The 23,557-nt window shown below is 33.6% G+C and overlaps 1 pseudogene; it reads right to left on the bottom strand.

Moving 5' to 3' along the window:
• Positions 1 to 23,557, bottom strand: part of LOC110197254 (uncharacterized) — a 194,120-nt pseudogene that overhangs the window by 163,273 nt on the left and 7,290 nt on the right.

Here is a 23,557-nt window from a genome sequence, read left to right as displayed (position 1 = left end):
ATAAATTTCTTTTAATCAACCAATAATAATTACAATGGGGTAGTAAATTATCTCCATTGTGTAGATAATTAATACTTTAATTTCCTGAATTTCCCAAGGGAAAAAATGAAGAAGGTTTAGAGATGAACACTGTGGAGGGAGCTTAGGAAACATGCATGTCCATACTTAGGAAGTAGAGGAGGGAAAAAAAGCAACATTGGTAATCAAGAAGACTAGGTGAGCAGAAGCATAGTACAGTGGGAACAAACATTGGTTTTGGGGTCCTTAAAAGACCAGGTTTCAAATTCTAACTTCCTATCTCTTACCACCTTAACATTGGAAAACTTGTTTAACTTGAAATTTAGTTTCCTTGTCTGTAAAATGGTAGAGTGGCACTAGATAGCTTATAAGATCCTTTATAACCCTATATTGTTGGTGACAATGGTGACAATGGTGGTTCTGGGAATAATGTCACAGAAACCTTGGCATGAGGGAGAATTATAAAGTAGAGGGTGGTTAGCCCTATCAAATGAGTAGGAGGGTCTAAAGATATAAATGTAGGAAATAGAGTTTGTAATTGAGGTCACTGATGACCACAGTCTTAAGAGTCATGATGGGACTGGCAATAATATTTATTTTGTTTTATCTTGTTTTCTGAAGAAAGGAGAATTGTAATAATATACTTTCAAAGGGTCCTGAAAAGACTTTCAATGCCCTGAACTATTGCAATGTCTTCATAACTAGATTTGGAACCTAAAGTTTTTACCTTCATCCATCTGACTAAAATGTAGCCAGAAAAATCTTAAGCCATAGATCTGACCATAGTAGTCACAAGCTGAAATAACCAATTCATTTGATCACAAGAATCCTTTTTGTGTAGTCTAGAACAAGTGTTGAGGACCTTTAATCCCCAATTTGATTTCAGCCAGCACCTTGGATAAACACCAAGAAGCAATTCGATTAAAGCTCATTTGTTCAAAAGCACAGATTTGTTTTAAAGGTCCTGTACCCTAAAACAATATAAAATAGGGATTATGCTTCATGAACATGAAAATAGGCCCTCTACTTTCTTTTTGTTACTCAAATGGAATGTGATATGCTCAACTTGTCTAGGGGAAGAAGGAATGGGGAAAGGTAGAGGTTTTCCTTGTTGAACATAAGGAAAAAAAGTTATTTTAAAAGCTCTTCTACTACTAAAATATTTTTAAATGAAAAATTATGGCAGCCATCAAAAGGAGTATTTTTCTTATCTAATTAACTCCTTAAAGAGCAATATATTTTGCCCTTGTATCTCAAAGTTTTGATATATTTAAAAATTTTACCTTTTTCCTTCCCTTCTTTCTCTCTAACCCATCATACTGTGTTTTAAAATAGAACTAAGATATATAAATTTAATTGATTTATTTGTTGAATGGAGTTTTAGGCTCCCTCTTAATTTAGAATGAAAAAGAATGAAATGTTTTCTATTTCTCCTGAACTTTCAACGAAAAATGACTAAATGTAGCTGTCCTTTTTTACATCATATCTTGCATGGAAGGGCATTTATTTGTGTGATTCATTTTATAAGTAACCATTGATAGAAAAACAAAGTCATTACAGGTATAGAGACATGAGCCACAAATTAGGAGTCTGCATTTTAAGTTGTGAAAACTACTGCTCTCCCTATACCGTAAGAAAATCTTCTTGGCATCATTCCCTCTACACCTCTTCCTTATCTTTGATATAATGTGATACAAATCCAAATAGATTCCCAAACTCAATTAGACAAATAAGAGAACACATAGGATAATGTGTTTAGGCAGCTAAATGATGTAGTGGTCAGAGCAAAGTTAAAATCCAGTCTCTGATACTTACTAGCTGCATGAATCTAGGCAAGTCATCTAACTTCTATGCTCAGCTGTAAGTAGGGATAATGATGACACCTATTTCTCAAGGTTGTTATGAGGTTCAAATGAGATAACACTTATAAAACACTGTGCAAATTGTAAAGAACTGTATAAATGCTCATTATTATTACTAATGTGTGATTGAAGCAGTATGGTATCTTCAAAAGAGTTAATGTGCTAGCAGGTATAAGATTTTGTTTCTAAGCCATGCGTCTGCTGCTGGCTAAACATGTGAACTTGGACAAATCACTCAAATGTCCTTCCTTTTGACTCAGGTTCCTCATCTGTAATAAATAAAAATAAATAATAAATAATACATAGGAATTGCATTCTGCTCTCTGTGATAATCAAATGAAATAAATTTGTGACATTGGTGAATAAATTATAAGGCACTATGTAAATGGGATTTTAAAAATTTTAACTCATGACATCGTCAAAACTGTGAATTCCCTCTTCTCCTGCAGATCAACTTGACTACAACTTCTGGTCTTACAGAGGTGCATGAGGCACAGAGAGATGTCACATATTAGACGTAAGATCCAAGCCCAAATATGACTGACTTCAAGGCCAGGCCACAATCCACAGCACCATCTTGTTTCTTCGGCACTACATGAATGACCTATATTAGGGAATGACTGGGAGCCAACATGATTATTGTGCCATATTAAATTGACTTCTGTTGTGTCATCTCTTTTCCTGCCATTCATTTTTTTCTTATTTTTGTTGCTTTTCCTAACCTCACTTTACTTCCTTTACTACCTTTCTTGTCTTTTCCTTCTTGATTCTTAGATTCTTCTTTTCTCCCCTCCTTCCTCAGCACTCATGAATATCGATTTCCTAATATTGCCTCCTTTGAAAGGGCAAATGACATCTCTTTATCAGGTGCAGTCAGTTTGGACTAAAGGATGGACATAGTACATTTGTAGAGTACACAAGTGTTTTCATATCATAATACACACACACACACACGTGATGAAAGTAAGAAAGTAAGCTAAGAAGATATTTATGATTTTGGGTTACAAGTATATTTTAAACCTTCTATTTCAAATCTTGACAAGTAGTTTGATTTGTGTCCAGTGAATGAAAGCATGCCTGAAGGTAGCAAGTTTATAGAAATACTATCCTTGCTAGGAAATATTGCAAAATGAATTTTACCTCTGTAATGTTTGTGATTTCTTGCATGTGACTCCATTGTTTTGTCACTTCTGTCACTTTTTCTACTATGCAAGGTGGCTCAATGATATTTTCTTTCTGTGTTTTAATGTTACTTGTATAGAATGTATTTAGCAACTCATGCTGCTGTCTGATTTCTGGGTTCCCTTCCAAGTCACTCCCTGAACATTCCTTCCCTGTTCCCCTTGTACCAGGTAGATTTGCAATTCTTCCAGCTTTGAGCTACCTGTTGTTAGGCTGAGTTACTTGAGGTTGATATTGTTTATGTTTTTGTTGCTGCTGAGGTTTTTTTTTTTGGTGCCTGTCACCTTTTTGAAGCTCTTTTCATATATTTTTGTAAGCACAATTTTAATTTAAATATATAGCTACATAACTATGGTAATGCATTTCTCAAAAAAAACATGCTTGTGTTCCACAAAATGATTATTCGGTTTCTCCAAATTCATTTTGATGAATTCTATTTTAATTATTGGAATATTTACATATGTGAAATGTGAAGAATTGTCAGGTAGCTCAAGATTTAGCTGTTTTGATTCATTTCAATATTAGGATAATTTAAATTTTCAAACATAATCCTTTGAGATTTCTTCAGTCCACTTAATTTCAAAGTTACTACACACTTTGTATGATTCTCATAGAGACAAAAAATTCTCTTCAAATATGGCTATGTTATAGTACCGTACCCTGCTTATCTCATATCCTAATAGTTTGCCCACTGATACCTTTCATGCTATGGGATCTGGGCTCATATGGAGACTTCAATGAATAAATGCAGCAACACACATCTCTTAGGGTTATTGCATTTGAGGATTGTTACACAGCTCCTCCTCCAAGGACAGTGTCATACATCATAGTCAAGATGGTCACATTGTCAGAAATATTGGTGATTTGGGTAAATGCCTAATTGTCCTCTGACACAGCCTAATTTCAGTTACCTTTAAAGGTACTTGACTGGTGAAAGGCTTGTTCTGTGTCTTGGAGATATTGAGAGATATAGGATCTCCAGGTAATCCCTTTTTTCAGGTGGGAACTGGGATAGGAACTTGCTATTTCAAAATTTAAGTACATATCATTGTGTCCATAGAAAATTAGTAAAAATGAAATCAAGTTCCATATCAGTTTTCAAAATTTAAGTGAATTCTTGCCAATACACAAAATCCTTTTGAGTCAAAAACAATTTTTCATCATTCAAAGATTTTCATTTGAATGCAAAACAGGAAAGCACAGATGTGTTTCAAACTGCTCTTAAAGAGTCCCTTATGTGACTTTCCCCCCAAAGAAAATTCTTAGGCTTACCCCTTGGAACACAAGAAATAATAATGCTTTACCTCTCAGAAGGCACGGTAACATAGCACATTAGTGCATTAAACACATGGTCTTCTACTCTTACTAAGTGAAGAGACCAGAGTCTAAGAGTTAGTAATGGGTTGCCAAGAAGTTGTGAGTGAAGTGTGACCTTCAGACCATTCCTGGTAATAATCATGGCTATAAACACTGAGTTGATTATCATTGATTACATAATGACCAGCATTCTACTTTGTGAGCATTTTAATTAATTATGTACAAGGGAGGAGTTTTCTCCCCTTGTCTGCTCAAAAGGACTTGCCCAGGCTTTATCTTTTCTCACTGGTGTCAGAGAACACATTAGACATGATTAGCTATAGGTATCCATGCCTGATGATATCCAAGTAAAGTCCATATATATATAAAATACATATATTTCATCTTATAATTGTATTTGCAAGTTAATGTTTGAAGTGCCAGTCTTTGTGAAATTAGCTCATCTTGTTATGATTTCAAGCTTTGATGTGAGTGAAAGGCTTCAATTGCGATGCATAGTCACATCTGAGAGTAAACTGCATAGACAAAGAGACTTACAAGACCAGTAAATCAAATACTCTGAACTGTCTATGTGGATTATGAGATACTATTTGCATAACTTTGAAGTATTTATACTGATGAAATTACAATAATTAAAATCATTGCTGTGTCAATTGCTCGATGCCACAAGGCATAGCAATTACTAGCATGCAAATCAGACTTTGTGTAAGCATTTTAAAGAATAATTACCTTATTTGATTCAGATGTGCCTGAAAGGCATTAGGAATCATTTGAGCTATTTTGCCTTCAACAATTTTTAGTTTTGAAGGCAATATTCTTGTTGTTGTTTTTGTCAATGATTTACTTTCGTGTATCAGTTTTCCAGGCTTAGAGATGATGCTGAATGCCATTGATTTAAAAACAAAGCAAACAACCAAACCAAAAACAAACAAAATGAAACAAAACATTTACTATGTGACCTGGAGTGATTTATAATATTGCAGTTGAATCTATTTCCAGGAAAAGTGTTGGGCTACCATAATTTTTATTTGTATGGGCCTTATTTTGCAATCTCATCAGTTTTATGGTAAGTGGAAGCCTATACTATACATCTACATTTCCACAATTAAAGATTAGGGCTCTTACATTACTGGCATAAGAAAGGGCAGACCATAAAGGATCACGAAATCTCTCCTTACAAAATGCACCTGACATAAATAGTCCATGCCAGTCACTTAGGTAACTGAAAGATTTATTCTTCAAATTGGAGGCGTTTTGTTCTTGAACTTCACCATCAGCCTCCAAAAGCTTAACTACCAATAGTGACTTTTTTAGGTACCATATTTTAGGAACAATTTAATATTTCACAGAAAATTTTAACTGAAGTCATGGCTTAAACACGGATTTTCTTTATAAGATTATGTTACATGAATAACAGCTTCCAATACTGACCTGCCTTTTTTTTTCTTTTTGATCTAGGGTACAAGTAATCTAAAACTCAGGGAAATTTTTTCTACTAGCTGTTCCATGCAAAGTAAATGAGTTTTGGACTTCTGATGCAAGGCATTATAATCTTGCATCTAGGAATGACAGAGAGCCTGATTTTAAGAGCCTAATACAGTAGGAAAAGCATCAGCTTTTGAATCACAGTGCCTCAGGTCAAATCAGAGTTGTGTTATTTCATACCCATGTAACATTGAGCAAGTCACTTAGCTTTTCTGGGTTATCATTTTCTTCATTTGTTGAATGAGAGAGTAATAAATGACCTGAAAAGGCTCTTCAAACTCTAAATCAATTATGCTAAGATTTTTGGAGTCCTTTTCATCTCTAAATCTGTGTTCCTAAGAGCCCATGACCTGTAATTTCTTTCCTCCTTTGAGTTTTTTTAATCTGAATTTCTTGGTTTATTCTTTTAATATAAGTTTTTTTTTCCCTGCTAAACTGTATGTAACTTTGTTCTTAGATTTCCATTGAGAAGCTACTTTTCCTGAAGCTTAAATATCTTCTCATCAAATGACAAAGTATCATTTATGGTTCACAAATAAAAAGGTATAGAGCCTGTTAAGTCCAACCCACTCATTTGCAGATGAGGAGAGTGTGCCTGAGTGAGGTTAGGTGATTTATCCATGGCCACACAGTTAGGAAGTATCTGAGGATATATTTGAACTTAGCACAGTGTATCTTTAAATCATGGCAAGAATCTTTTATATTTTTAGTTGCAATGAACTTGCTGAACACTAAAAGGGTGCTGAGATGTCTTCTAAATTGTATTAGATCATATTTCTAAAATATAAAATCTATTTAGCAATTAATCCTAGTAATTAAAATTCTCTCAAAGTTTCAATAAATCTGCTTTCCTTTGGGTCATAGAATTAAATACAATAAACACATCTTCCGTAGATATTTATTATTTTCAAAGCATTTGTGATCGAAACTCTTTCTCTCTCTCTCTCTCTCTCTCTCTCTCTCTATATATATATATATATATACATATATATATATATACATATACATATATAGTCTATGGTGTATGAATATGAGTATTAATTAATGCAAAAAATGTCTATTCTGGATTTTATCCTTTTTAGAAAGAACTCAATGTGCTCTTATAATTGGATCACCTGAAAAAATGTAAATGAACCAATTGTTTTAGCTTTAAATCTTTGCCAGGAAAATATTTTCTTTGAAGGCTAAGAAAAGAATGGAATCTTGGAAATTTAAAGGCACTAGCCTAGGTTTTGTTTTACTAGTTCAATGATATAGGGCAATTACTTTTTTATTCTTTAAAATCATTATACAAATAAAATGTCTTTCCTTCGCTTCATAAGAATGCTATGACATATAAACAAAAAGAAAGGAATTACTTAGGCCATAGAAACTTTTGAGAAATGTTTCATGATTTTAGGGAATATGAATTTCTCTATTTTGGCAATTTTATTTCCATGGACCTTCAGATCTCAAAGTTTCCCTAACACATGCCATGCAATCTTTCCAGTCTTCTTCCATAAATCCCACATAGAAGACCCAATCAATGCTTCAGAGGCCTTCTTGTTTGTAGCACTATAACTCATAAGTTGTACAATCGTGGATTAAGAGATGAAATAGACCTTAGATGTCAATGAGATCAACCCCCTCATTTTACTGATGAGGAAACTGAGGGCCACAAAGCTGAAATGGGTTGTCCCAAATTACAATGGCAGAGGAGAGATTTGAATCTAGGTCCTCTGACTTTAAATGCAGTGCTTTCCATGTCCCCCATCCCCACTTCTCTTAGTCAAGACTTAGTACCTTTTGAGATAACTAACTAGTCAAACTATCTATCTCTACAGACTTTTATTGTCACTACTTAATAACCCTATATCCTTTTTCAATCATACATATACTATGCAAATAGCTGGTCACTTTCCTTCTCCCAGGTTCTGTTTCTCCACTTCTTAATACATTGGTGTCCAGCATAGTTACCTTGGAATTATGTTATAGCTAGTTTTATTCCCCAAAGTGTTGAACGCTGAACTGAGCACATATGGGCATGATTTTATGAAACAATAATGTTTCCATAAGACTGTGACAAATCCCAGCATCTGTAGGTAATAAGAAAAAATTACAGATGCTCCATTGCAATATGTTTATGAGTCCAAACTTTAGTATTCTCTTCCCTTTTCTGGTAGGTGATAGAATTTGGCTCTGTCTTTTTCCTTTCTCAAATTTTATTTTAAGCAAAATTCTATGCCATCAATATGCTTCCCACAACTCTTGCCTCCCTTGGAAAGATGGGAGATGGATGGAAAATAGGGCTACACTAAGGGTTCTTAATTACTTTTGTTTATAGCAACAGTTTATGAGACTAGTTACCTACAGGGCTGTTTAAACAGATAATAGCAAAAGTTATAGCCCTGTAATAAAGTAAAAAGTATTCCTTTTTTCCCTTAGGCAAAACACATTGATCATTAATTAGCCCTCTGGAGGTGGTAAGTCAGGCAACAGGAAAGTCCTCACCTTCAGAATGTGAATTTATTCACAACTTTAGCCTGCTAGGCTATCTCTTTAATAAAGTACATTTGTCTTCAATCACAAAGGAATGTATTTTCTCTTCAGATTTTTCTAGGTGACATGAATTCAACAGGTTTTCTTTATTTCATAGAGACTGCCTGAAATGGCATCATATGACCCATTTACCTATTTAAGATTGTTTTTTTTTTTTAGTTTGGTTCTTTACTTACTGTAAAGTACAAATTGAGTATTGGCAATGTTTGAAAGAATGATGTCTGCAAACTATCTTTGCCTAAAATTATTAATTTGATCTTCCATATATATTAGTAAAGAGGCAACATGGCATAATCTATAAAATAAAATAAAATAAAAACAAAAATTTATAAAAATCTATTAAAAAAAACTTCAGAGTTATGAAGTCCTGGGTTCAAGGTACTGGTTTGGAAACACAACTGTCTTATGACTGATCAACTCACTTAACCTCTCAGTGTCCTTTATAAATTTCTAAAATTACAGAACACTTGATGCACTGTGTTGTTAGAGGGCATTTCCTAATTGGATGGCCCTCATACCTGTGATATCCTCCTCATTGCAACCTCTTATCTTCCTGATAGAATACAGGCTCCATGAGGACAAGGCTGCTTTATGTTTGTTTTCATATCCCCAGGGTTTTGCATAGTGGCTGACCTCTATTAGACATTTAATAAATACTTGTTCATTGATTGGTTGTTCGCTCACCAATGAAATTGGAAGTCTGGATAAACAACAACAAAACATATATTCACATCATATGTTAAATTTAATATGATATTCTGGCATTTGTTTCAATTATATTAATTTGTCAATAAATATGGCCTAGAATTCCCTTGCTTTGTGACTTTTGCTAAATATTTACTCTTAGAATAATTTTCACTTCTAGAAATTAAATATATAAAATTAGCTTCTATGGCTTTTGTGATGTGAGGCATGATTGTGAATAGTCGCTACTAAGATGAATAGATGCATTGACAAACCTTACCATGTACTCCTATGATTTTGAAAAAAAAAATATCAGAATTTGACAGTCATTTGAAAAGTGCTGAGTCAGAAGTAGAAAGGAATGAAGAAATAAGGGAAGTAGGAAGAGAATTAGAAAAGTGCATTTGAGTGAGTTCCTTTCTCAGGGAGACAGTGAATATAAGATCTGCAGACAAAAAGATCTAGGTTCATATCTGACCTCTTCCCACCTCATTGCTTGGTGTCCCTAGGCAATTCACTTAGCTTCTTAGCATACTATGCACTTAAGATTATCAGTGTGCAGAGAGTGAGTTGACTTGCAGTGGCAGAAGGAGTTTCTTTATCGGGAAGTTCTCTATGTAAAATAAATCCCAGATCTGGAGCCTATATCAATGCCTGTACTCCACAGTACTTTGTGATTAATGGAACATTTGAAATTTGCATCTCCTGTTTCCAGAATGGGAATGTGTGCCTCACACCGAGTTATTGCTCTTTCCATAGAAGGATTCAATGAATGCTGAAGGTTCAATTTCAACTAGTTATTCTCATATTGAACTGTTTTATCTAGAAAATAAGGAAGATTGACTACATGACATCTCAAATTCTTTCCATATCTCAATTACCTGATATTTCTATGATTAATCAATCATTGAGGGTGAAGTGCTATAGTGGGATGAGGTTCTGATGAGGTCTTATATCTGCAGTTACATTATTTTCAGTGTCTGACACCCAGCCAGTCAACAAGAATTTATTAAATAGGTATTATGCATGCAGAACTATGCTGCTGGTAATACAATTAAAAACAAAACTAGTCTCTGCCTTTGAGAAGTTTATCTGATCCAATCCTAGAAGTATATGAAAGAAAACCTATTAATCTCTTTCAATTTGAGAAACTGAAGTATATACTGGCTCAAATGAAATGTTATATGTAAAGTGCTCTGCCTATCATAACATTATATATACATGCCCACTATCCCTCCCTCAATATCATTACTATTATTTTTATCATTATTCCTTTGCATCTGATCCATATCCATGGACAACTCCAGACTGGCCTTTTGGGACCATGTTTAACAGTTTTAAAGTGTCTGAAATCAAATACCTGGAATAAGTCAAGGCCAACTTTTAGGAGTAAAGTGGGCAAACTCTTGCCTTGCAGCATCTTTAATGCCATAGAATTTGTAATACTTTCATGCACATCCTTAACTGAGACATGGCCAAAGAGCAGTGATCCATAAAACTAATCTCATTACATCTTCATAATGCTATGTATTGTTATAAATGTTGAAAATGAGGATTTATTTAAAGTTACAGAAAATATACTATAAATAGGTATTCATGTAATTTCATATATGACTGTGACCTCAAAAACCACCTATTCTAATATTATGTTAAAAAAATGAAGGAAGCAAATTATAGAATGGTTGAAAATCACACAGTGGTAGCTGGGAAAGAAGTTGGACCTGTGATTTTTCACTGGTATAGGAAATGACAGGTGAGGGAATTCTTGGGAGTAGTAAAGCACTTCTACATCATCTCTCATACTTATAATCTGAGATAGCTGTGCTTCTTAAAAGGTTGTGAGAGGGGAAAAAAAGTTTAAGAAGCCATGAATTTCATGATTTTCTTGCATACTTTCATTTATCTCCCCAGTTTAATAATATTCTGGAGGTCAAAGGAGATAGGATTATAGCTAAAAATCACTTAACCAGAAAACTGAGTATAATCCTTTGGGAGGGAAGATGGACATTCAGTGAAATAGAGGACTTTCAAGCATTCTTGATGAAAAGACCAGAGCTGAACAGAAAGTTCAACTTTCAAATACTAGACTCAAGAGAAGCATGAAGAGGTAAATAAGAAAGAGAAACCATAAGGGACTTGTTAAGGTTGAACTGTTTATACTCCTGTATGAAAAGATAATATTTGTAACTCATGAGACCTTTGTTAGTTTTAAGATAGTTAGAGGGAAAAATTATATGTGTGTATACATATATGTGTGTGTGTGTGTGTATGTATATATATATATATATATATATATATATATATATATATATATATACATGTATATATATATACACACACACACATATATGTGTGTATACATATATGTGTGTATATTATATACACACACACATATATATGTATATCTATATGTCTATATACATATATATGTGTATATATGTATGTATGTATGTATGTATAGATGATAGATAGATGATAGAGGGCAAAGGATGAGTTGAAGATGAAGAGATGATATCTGAAGAATAAAATTAAGGGGTGAGAGAGGATTATACTGGGAGAAGGGGAAAGGGAAAGGTAGAATGGGGTAACTTATCTCGCATAAAATAGACAAGAAAAGGCTTTGACAGTGGAGGGAAAGTGAAGGCAGGTGAGGGGGAATGAGTGAATCTTATTCTCATAGGATTTGACTAAAGGAGGGAATAATATACACATTCAATTGGATATGGAAATCTGTCTTACCATATAGAAAAATAAAGGGGAAGGGGATAAGAGAGGGGGGAATGACATAAGGGAGGGAAGATTGGGGGAGGGGTAATCAGAGCAAACACTTCTGAGGAGGGACAGGGTCAAAAGAGAGAATAGAATAAATGGGGGATGGGATAGGATTAGACGACATATACTTGGTTTTTCACAACATGGCTGCTATGGAAGTGTTTTGTATGACTACACATGCATAACCTGTATTGAGTTGCTTGCCTTCTCAATGAGGGTAGGTGAGGAGGGAAGAAGGGAGAAAATTTGGAAACTAAAGTTTTAAAAACACATGTTAAAAATTGTTTCACGTGCAACTGGGAAATAAACTATACAGGCAATGGGGTATAGAAATCTATCCTGTCCTACAGGAAAATAGAAGAGGAAGAGGATAAGAGAAGGTGAGGAGAGATAGAAGGGAGGGCAGATTAGGGGAAAGGGTATTTGGAATGTATACCGTCTTGGGGTGGTGTGAGATGGGAAGATAATTTGGAACTCAAAGTCTTGTGGAAGTGAATGTTGAAAACTAAAAATATGTAAAATAAAATATATATAAATATATATAAATAAATATATATATATAAAACAAGCCCTGGATTACTGAGAGATTAAGTGATCTGCTCAGTTTCACAAAGCTTTTGTATATGAGAAGCAAGATTTGAACCCAAGTCTTTCTAACTTTTAGTCTGACTTTCTACCTACTTCACTAAATTGCTTATCAACCATAGACTAAATTACACTTAAAGATCAGGTCTATTCATTCCTATGCCAGTGTTTTCAATTATGCCACAAAGTAGTTAGCAAGTTAGAAGAATATTTGGTATATTTCAAATAATAACATGGAAGTTGTCCAGCTCATTCACATATCATTGAAAATCCATTACAACATATCTGAGGAATGGTTATCCAAGCATCAGTTGAAGATCTTGAGAGCCCATTTTCTCCAAAGATGGACCATTCCTCTTTTGGACAGTTCTCATTAGGAAGGGTTTTTTTTTTTCCATATAACTTGCCAAAATCTTCAGCCTTTACACAATCTGCCCTCTTTCTTCTCAGGCCAAGAACAAGGCTAATCCCTAATCTACATAGCAACCCTTGAAATACTTGTGGATAGCTATCAAGAACTCTTTTAATTTTTTATGGAGATTCAAGTGAGTGAATTTAGGTTACTATTGTTTAATGATTTGTAAACACGACTCACATTTTAGTAGTGAAGAAATGGAGTTGGAATTCACTTACTATGAAAAAGTATTAAACACATTTCGTTCAATATAAAAGGTAATGGTTTCTTAGAAAATACTATAGAAAAGGACCAAGACAAATTATAGAATTATAGAGCTGGAGCTCAAATGGACTTTAGTAAGTCAGAGTCCAATTCCCTTATTTTAAAGATGTGAGACTGAGACTCATAGCAGTTAAGAAACTGGCCCAAGCTCAAATAGGTAGAATTTGTCAAAAAGGGGTTTGAAACCACCTTCGGACTCCAGAGCCAGTGTTCTTTCTGTTGGACAATATTTGTTTCTTTTAAGACTTTTTAAAAACTTCTCAAAAGAACAATATTAAGACAATAGTTAAGGTTTTAGTATATGTTCTTACTTGTATCAGTGTCATTGTAGCATCAGAAAATGAATACTTTCTTTTTAACTACTCTTTATAAACATTATGATAAGATATGGAGAAAAACATAAATCCCCTAATAATTATTTAATAGCCTTCTCCAGAAATCAGTTTCTATATTTGGGGGTCCCATGCATATTTTTCAGCTGAAGGAACAGCTGAGCTACTTGCTTGTTTTTCTTTACCAGGAACTTCACTAATAAAAGATGCTTCCACCCACCTACCAGGTTCCTTTGCCCTTGACTTGAGTCCTCTATAACTCACAGGCCAAAGAGCCCAGAAGAAGGACAAGATCCCACCACGAACCTTCAGCTTGCAGGACCTCAGGTGTCTTCTCTAATGACAATTACCAAGATTCCCCTACTTCTGGTTCTTCAGGACTTTGTTCAGTGCAGGCAAGGCAAGCACAACAAGAGTCTGTGTGGTATTCACGTTTATTCATGCTTCAGCCTGCTGTGAAGTAGACCTTCCAGTTCTCACAGAACACATGAGGTTGAACCTCTAATCTTAGCTTCCATCTCCTTCATTCCCATTCATCTGTTGGTAAAAGGATCTGAAAAAAATAAAGCTCTGGTGCTCTGATTCACTACAAATTTATGTTCAAGACAATTATTTTACCCCTCCCTAATTGTTTCAACTTCCCAGTTGCAGTGGTTATCCCAAAGCTTCGCATCTTCCCTCAAACCTCACACGGCATCTTCTTTCCCCACCTTCTCTGCTGAGAATGTTGTCATCTTATATTTCACTGAAAAAACTGAGGTCATTTGCTGAAATCTCCCTTTTATCCTCTCATTCTCCTCTCATTCTCATCTCATCTCATCTCATCTCACCTCACCTCAACTCATTTCATGTAGATATCTTCCCCTAACACTTCCTTCACTTCGGTCGCAGATAAAGAGGAGGCTTCTTTCTCTCTGAAAATACAAGGCCTCTATGTGAACCCATAATCCCATCTTCTATGGACTTTACCAGGAGATTTTCCCCCATCATCATCCCTTCTGTTTCTTCTTCAGTTTTGCCCTATTTATTTGATCTTTTCTTGCTGACCACAAATACTCTTACCTCTGTTGTCCTTTCTAACTTCAAAATTACTATTGCAGCCACCACCATCCTTCCATTTACCCAAATCAAATTCTCACTTTTACTTCCCTATATACCTTACAATCCACTGACAAATATTGATGTTTTACTTTCACAACATAGCTTGTATAAATCTAACTTTCTCTAGTCTCACAGCAACCATCATAATAAAGACACTCAGCCATCTCTCACCTGAGCTATTATTGCAAGAGTCTCCCAATAAGGCACTCTACCTCAAATGTCTCCTTACCCCAATCATTCGCACAGAACTATGAACTACATATTATCTCCAGGATTAAATATAAAGACCTCTGTTTGGCATTTAAAACTTCATGATTTGGCAACTTCGTACTTTTTCAATCTCCTTATGTTTTATTCCCTTCCATTGTAACCTATAAGACAGCTGGACTGGGCTACCTGTTTCTCTCAAATGATGTCCTATCTCCCATCTCCACATTTTTGCATTCATTATTACTGTTGCCTGGAATTCTCTCCTTTTCTACAGCTCCAGCCTTCTCTAGTTTTCTTCAAGGCTCAACTCAAATGCCATCTTCTTTAGGAGGCCATTCCTTATACATTTCAACCTCTCACTAGTTCCTTCCCTTCTTAAATTAAATTCAATCCACTTTGTACACATTTTGTATATACCTAATTATTTTTCTACACATCTCTCAGATTAAAATGTATTTCTTGTCAGCAGGGATATTTTCTTTTTTTTTCTTTTAGCCGTTTTAAGTGCTTAACACAGTGCTTATCCCATTTTAAGTACTTAATGAATGTTTTTATTTATTGATTGATTGAGTGAGTGGAGTATAGTAGTGGTATTTCTTGAAAATTACATGAGGATGCATAATTGTTAACATGTCCAACACTCTCCATGCATTCTAAAATAAAGCATGTACTCAAAAATGGTCACATTATTAGGTTAGAGAAACAGTTACTGATTTATTGGTTCATATTACACTTAAATAAGAAATCATCAGTTCAACACAGACTTTATAACACTTAAAACTTTTGGGTCTATGGAATTAGCTCTTGCAGTTTTCATTAACCCATTCCTCACAAGCACATATAATCACTTGCAGAAAATCAGCAAGTTTTAGAGAAAGAATAGAATAATGGTTTATTATAGAATTTTTTAAAAAAACTATAGGCTATTAGTGATTTTGTGGTCATTTATAATCACCAAACACATAAGACAGAAAGAGAAAAAAAGCAAAACCAAAATGAAACACAAACTGCTTTTATCACACTATTTTGAAATGGAGATTAAAATGAGAATCATAGTCTAACAAAGAAGATCACATGGGCTGGTGGGTACTGAACTTGAAGTGAGAGAACAACTTCTCAGTTTTACTATGGATGAATTCAGTGATCAGAGACTATTTTGATTCATTATGCCTCAGTTTCTTAAGCTGAAAGAGATTAATAGGTTTTTCTTTGCTCATTTAGGAGAAAAACTAATATGATTTCTTATGTCCTTCAGAGTTTTGTTGAGAAAATGTAGAAATCATTTGGAAAAATGCATGTGCCTCATATCTGGCAAATATAAGTACAATGGATTATTATTTTCTTTATATAATATTAATCATTCTACCAAACTTAAATGTATTTAATGTGCCTTCCTCAGGGTATACTATTTGTTATTCTATCCTTGGTGTACTGCCAGCTAAAAGAACATAAAAGCATAAAGTATTGTTTTCGCATGAGTTTCCAAATGACTAATATTTTGTGTCTTGGCTGATGTGCTATAAATCTGGCCCAAAAAGGGAAATTTTACCTCCTTCTATGAGTAGCAGATGAGTCCCATTTAAATTAGAAAATAAAAAGTGACCAACAAATAGCTGACCATTACTATTTTAATGAAATGTAGCTGATACTTCTAAGTTTTCATTCTTTAACAAAATAAATCAAACCCAACAAAAGAGATTGCCAATGACAAAAATTAAAATCTCTAAAAATATTGTAAAAAAAGGATTTCTTGATTGTTATTATATTTTCCTGTTTCAAATAACTTATTACATGAGAAAAGTAATGAAGAAAATAGTTCTACTTATTTCAAACATTTTAAGGTCACATACTGAATGTAATCACCACAAACAGCAAGAATATGAACAACAAATATTTATTGAGTAATTCTCAAAAAGCTTTATGGTTCAAAGATTGGGTTAAAGGGAGGAAATAAACCAACTCAAAGCCTCTATCATGGGTGTAGAAGATTATCTAAGTAGGACGTCATCCAAAAATAGTGAGATTCCATTAATGAGTAAGAAGGAAACTACTTTTTTTTTCTTCACCTTTCATAAAACATCCTGAAAGTCAAGAAGCTGTACTTGACTAAAAGCCTAAACTTCTACAGGAAAAGAGAATGAAAATAAGGGCGCCAATGAATATTTTAGTGATGTCTGAAGTGAATTCCATAGAAAACAACATGGTTTATTTTTATTTTTAAATGAAATTCAGGTAATTATTTTATAATAAATCTGGTTGAATATGCCTCTTAATTGACTTAAATATCTAATATTGTCATATTTCTAATGTAAGCAAAAAGTTAATAGATGTACATATTTTCCCCCGTGACTTTGTTATATTGAATATTCCACACATTTTCTATAATATTTCAACCTACATAGCACTCCAGAAAAAATAAATTGAAAACCATAGAAAGAGGCCTCTTTTTGTTCATTGTATGTATTTTTGACAACTTTAAATTTTTCAGTATGAAATGTAGGCTGGATCTATTTACTTCAAACAGGCCTTGAAATGCACTCAAGAAGCTCCACAATTCTAAGGGACATGACTGCATGTGTCCATTGCAAGAAAAAAATAGAACAGCTTGGCAGACTGAAATATATGTGAAATACATATTTACATCTTATCATGCATGGGAAATAAGTGAATAAAAAATTCCTAACTTTCTTTTCATTTTCTTTTTTATTAGGAACTAAAATATCAACAAACATAAACATTTCCTTATGTAAGCAATAGGAAAAAATATATGAAACTATAAAATTATTATATCCTGCTTTTAAAAATTAAAGTACACATTATACTTAATATGATGGTACAAACATTGCCATGCTTTTCTGTATTAATGTTCATTTCTTTTTCTTCTGTTTATTTTGAAATATTTTTGACATTCTTTTCAATCCTTTCTTTTTTAAAAATTTGTCCTTTTTTACCCACTCATTTCCTTCCCAATTCCCCTATTCTATGCCCATGCTAAATAAATAAATAGATAGATAGATGAATTAATGAATAAATTAATTAATAGATAAATAAATGAAACTTTTCCCTTTTCAACAACCAAGTATAGTCAAGCAAAACAAATGTAAATTGTCATTTTTTTTTTTGAAAATGGATCTCATTTGGTATCTCTAGTCCACTATTTATTTACCAAAAGATTGTTAACAAGTTGCATTATCAGCATACCAGAATGGTGATTGGTCATTGCATTGATCATAGTTCTTAAGTTTTTCAGTTATTTTCCTTTACTTTATTGGAACCATTGTATGTTGCTTCCCTGTTTTTGTTCACTTCGCTCTATATCAGTTCAGATAAGTTTTTCCAGGTTTCTCTGAATTGACCCCTCTTGTCATTTCTTACAAAATAATAATATCCTGTTACTTGTTTATATGGGGGGGGAGGGAAGAAACATATATTAAGTACCTACTATATTCCACGCTGTCAAAATATTCTCTTATTTTATTCTCACAATAAGCTTTTGTTATCCCCCATTTTACAGTTGAAGAAACTGAGACGGAAAGAGGTTATGTTACTTGTCCAGGGTCATACAGCTAGTAAATGTCTGAAGACAGATTTGAGCTCAGCTCTTTCTGGCTCCATGTCCAGTGTTTTAGCCCTATGCAACCCAGATGCCTTTAATGTGCCATTAATTCATTCAACCATTCCTGAATTCATGGGCATCCAATTTCCTTCCAGTTTTTTACTACAACCAAAATACTTTTACAAAGTTTTCTTTTTTTTTTGTAATACAGAGCCTTTCCATTTTCTTTTACCTCTCTAAGTTAAAGATCTAGTAATGAAATCACTTTTTCAAAGAGCTTGTTAAAATTAGGGATTTTGAGAATATAGTTCCAAACTGTTTTCTAGAATGCTTGAACCAATCCACAACTCTACCAAAAGAAAAAAATGCCTAGCTTCTCATGCCACCCCAACAATCATCACTTTCTTATTTCTGTCATTTTTGACAATCTGATGGATGTGAACATGAAATACAGTTATTTTAATTTGCATTTCCTTTATTATTAAGGATTTTGGGCATTTATTTGCAAAACAATCTGTTTTATTTTTATGATTATCCTTTGTTCAAGAACTTCTCTCTTGTAGTTGTGAATTATATCTTCTCTTTTCTTTTAATTTATTTACGATATAATCTTTTATATATAGTGTATGTAACCTTTTGGAGGAGCAGCTAGGTGGCACAGTGAATAGAGTGCAGGCCCAGAGTCAGGAAGATCTGAGTTCAAATTTGGCCTTAGACACTTACCAGCTGTGTGACTCTGGGCAAGTCATTTCACCCTGCTTGTCTCCGTTTCCTCATCTATAAAATAAGCTGGAGAAGGAAATGGCAAACCATTCCAGTATCTTTGCAAAAAAAAAAAAAAACCCAAACAGGTTGTATAAGAGTCAGGCATGACTAAAATGACTGAACAACAACATCCATTCAAAGCTTACTCAGGGTTATGGTGTGAGCTATTGATCTAAACCTGATTTTTGTTTGACTGCTTTTCTGTTCTTTTGTTGTTATTGTTGTTTTTTCACATTTGTTTTGAATAGTGAATTTGTACAACATGAAGCTACTGCACTAAATTTCTTCTTAGGATTAAATGACTAATTTGTTCCATTGACCACATTTTGTATTTTTAGTCAGTATCAAATAATTTGAATGATTACTGTTTTGTCCTATAGTTAAAGATCAGTTACTGTTAGCTACTCCACCATTCCTTCCCAATTTTTTCACTACTTATTTCCCCTGAGATTTTTTTATCTTTTGTTGCTTGCAATGAATTTTAATAATGTTTTGTCTAGTTCTATAAAATAATCCTTTGGCAATTTGATTGGTATGGCACTGAATCTATAAACTAATTTAGGTAGTATAGTCATTTTTATTATATTAGCTTTATTTCACTATGAAAAATTTATATTTAGCTAATTATTTGTCTTTCATTTTTGTAAGGTATATTTTGTAATTCTATTAATATAATTACTTTTTGTATCTTAATAGGCGGATCCCAGATATTTTATTCATTCTATAGTACTTTTATTTTCAATGGATTTTTTCCTAACCCATCATGCTGGTTCTGTTAGTAATATATAGAGATGCTGATTACATGTGTGGGTTTATTTTATATCTTTCTCATTTACTGAAATCGTTCATTTTCAGTTTTAGTTGAGTCTATAGATTTCCTAATTAAAATATCACTTCATCTGTAAAAAATATACTTTTGCTCCTTCCTTTATTATACTTAGTCCCCCAATATGTTTAATTATCTTGTCACTATAACAAATACAGCTAAAAGTGTGTCAAATAATAATTGTGAAAATGAACATTTTATCCCCTGATTTTAATGTAGATACCTATAGCATTTCTCCATTGCGTATAATGCCAGCTCTTGATTTGGAGAGTACAATATTAAAGAAATGTTTTTAAAAAGTCTTTTTTTTGTAGTGTTTCATTGAAAATATGTTACATTTTCCAAAAACATCTTGAGGAACTTTTGCAATTATCAGATGACACAGTATTTGTAAAAAGAAAATAAGTTAACAAGCAGGTGGTATATAAATGTTTATTCTCTTCCTTTCTTCCTCTCTCTCTCTCTGTCTCCCTCCCTGTCTCTCCTTTTCTCCCTTTCTCACAAAATCTCTACTTTGCCATCCCCATTAACTCTTTCAAATCATAGGCAATGAAACCTCCCAAATCCTCTCTAACTCCTAAAAGAAAGGCAGTTAAATAATACAAGATTCATTGCTTCCCATAGCTATAGTAACAATATCTACATAGTCTGTGGAACAGGTTAATAAAACTTATTATTTTAAATATTTTCCATGTCAGTTTTATAATAAATACTCAATTCTATTTTTTTGTCTTTTGATTTTGTTCTGTTTCTTGTTGTTTTGTTGAATCACTGAATTCTTTTCTTTCCATTCACTTTTTTTTTCAGGGCATCATCTACTTGGGTGAAGTTTCCCACCTTTTCTTGTAGGCTATTTTATTTTCCTTCCATTTCTTTCTCTTCAATAACTTTATTTTTTTTATCTTTTGCTTCATTTCTTCCACCCATTTTAGGGGGATCTTATAACCACATTAATGTCTTCTCCAAAAGAAAGGAAAAGGAATAAATATTTATTAATCATTTAATATGCACTAGACACTATATTAAGCACTTTACAAATATCTCATTTATTCCTCACAAAATCCCTAGGAGACAGGTGCTATATTGTCTCCCTTGTAAGGCTGAGGAAACTGAGGCAGAGGATAAGTGATTTTCCCAGGGTCATGCAGTTGGGAAGTATATGAGGTAGACTTTGAACTCAGGTTTTACTGAAGCAACCTGTTATAGGCAATAAGGTATAATAATTTGGATTGGTCAGAATAAAGTTGACTATTTCTCCAGTATACACAATGAGTAAGAGAGATAGTATAGGTTTAAATAGTCATATAAACACAGAACCTCAGAGTTAGAAGACACCGAATGGGGTCACCTAATCCAACAAAATATTGGAACAAGATTCCCTTTTATGATTTACACATCAGGAAGCTATATAACCATTGCCCAAAAATCTCCAGCTGGGGTGAAGTTTGCGTACACTTAATTGAAAAATTACTTTTTAATTTGGGGAAACTTTATTTCTTCAAAATTTTTCCTCTCTTCCTGTAACTATGCTCTTTGCTCCTAAATCTGTCCTCTTAATAAACACAAAATAAGTCTAATCCCTTCCACATGACATTCCTTCAACTAATCAAAAATAGTTAATTTACCATATCCAAGTCTTTTCTTCTCCCTGCCAAATATCCTCAGCATTTTACATCTATCTACCTACCTATCTATATAGTTTACTGTCTTCAGTTTTCACGAGTTTTGAAGAACTTCTCTTCATATCCCACACATATACCTCGATAAGACAGACTTTTTATTGCCTATGTAAGTTTAGCAGATATTTATCATTGTGTCCCTCATCAGAGAGTAATCAGTCAGTACTCATAAGATTGGGAAAGTAGTATGATTGCAGTGACAGGAGTTCTAGATTTGAAATCAGAAGACCTGAATTACCTTGCAAGCTTTACCATATACTAAGTGATAACCACTCTTATTCATATTTAAAATTATGATGTTGGACTAGATCCAATTCAATAATAACATAAGCATCTATTATATGCACAAAACTGCAGTAGGTTTGGGTATTAAAAGACAAAAAGACAATCTGATTTCAACAATGAATTTGTATTAGAGTTTGCTTGTAAGGTTCTTTCTACTTTGATTTTATTTATGATACCATAATTTCTTCCAACTTTGAATATTTGGCCAACCACTCTCATGGCATTCCAGTGTCTGGATTTGTAGCCAGTGCAAGATTAATACTCCAAAGAGCAAACTGTTTGGGACCTCGACCCAGCAAGAGCTGATATGGGGACTTATCTGGCAGCAATTCCACCTTTGGACCTGAACTTGGAAGGACAAGAGAATGTAAAAATGCAGATAAGTAGATGTATACTTAGGTATATAGAAATAGACTGTGTGTGGGCATTTGTGTATGTATGCATGCATACACACACACACACACACACACACACACACATATACACAAAGACATATGTGCAAACACACATATACCTGTATATTTCTATATACACACATACATGGATACATGCTTGTAGGTATGTGGTGCATGCATGTGCATGTACCTGTGTATACACATGTATGCACACATGTGTATTCACATGTGTGTGTGTGTGTGTGTGTGTGTATATATATATATATATATATATATATATATACATGTGTGTGTGTATACACTTCTTATTTCTGTTACTACACTATAAGTTCCTCAAGGGAAAGATTTTGCCTTATTTATGTTTGTGTTTCCCTTGGACAACTGACATTGTGACTTGCATGTTATAGGCACTCTATAAAATAAATAAATTAGTACATAGAGCTAATTAATAGCATAATTTAATTTGCGCTACCTATATTTAATCTTCCTCCTTGGGGAGGAAAAGTGGAAGAGATTTTGCATCTTCTCCTTTTTGACATAAGTGACTCCATTTTAGGCAGAGCAATCAGTCACATACAATTCTTTCTCCAACCCTACACCCTCTACTGCTCCCTCCTGAGGCCAGCAGTTTGCCCTGTTCCATTTGCAAGGCTGACCACTGAGAGAAACAAGTTGCCCTGTCTCACTTGTAAGGCAAGTTGCAGACAATTTTGAAAATAACAAGTTGTTTTTCTCAGGATATAAAAAGCCTGCTATATCCTCAGTTCAGGAGAAATAGGCTTTTTACATTCTGCCATAGCTATCTATTCCAGAATCAGCTTCTTATGATTTTTACCCTAATCTGCGATCTTGGGATATTTTTCCATGAAAGATATTTTAAAATCATACATTCACTATTCTCATATAAATAATGCCCAATATGTCACATTTTATATTAAAATATGTACTTCAAGTCAAAACCTGAGAAGTGGAAAAAAACTTGCTTTATTCATTAAATTAACAAAATATTATTAATAGTCTGATGTTTACGGAGCAATATTTTAGATCTTGGGAGAGATACTAAATTAAAATAACAGATGATCTCTGCCCCCATTGAGCTTATAGTCTAATTCTAGGATAAAAATCTGGCAAGAGCTAATGATTGATTTTTGTCACATTATGTGCTTGGAAGTAACACAACTGCATTTCTTTCAAAGTATTGTCTAGTTCAGTTATTTCATTGACTCAACCTTCTAAGTTTCTGCAAATTAGCAATATATAATACAGTAACTAGTTTTACATATGCC

The sequence above is a fragment of the Phascolarctos cinereus genome, unplaced genomic scaffold (assembly GCF_003287225.1).
Source record: "Phascolarctos cinereus isolate Bilbo 61053 unplaced genomic scaffold, phaCin_HiC Scaffold_4;HRSCAF=312, whole genome shotgun sequence".
In the NCBI taxonomy this organism is placed as follows: Eukaryota; Metazoa; Chordata; class Mammalia; order Diprotodontia; family Phascolarctidae; genus Phascolarctos; species Phascolarctos cinereus.
This window is presented reverse-complemented; position numbering and strand designations above follow the sequence as displayed.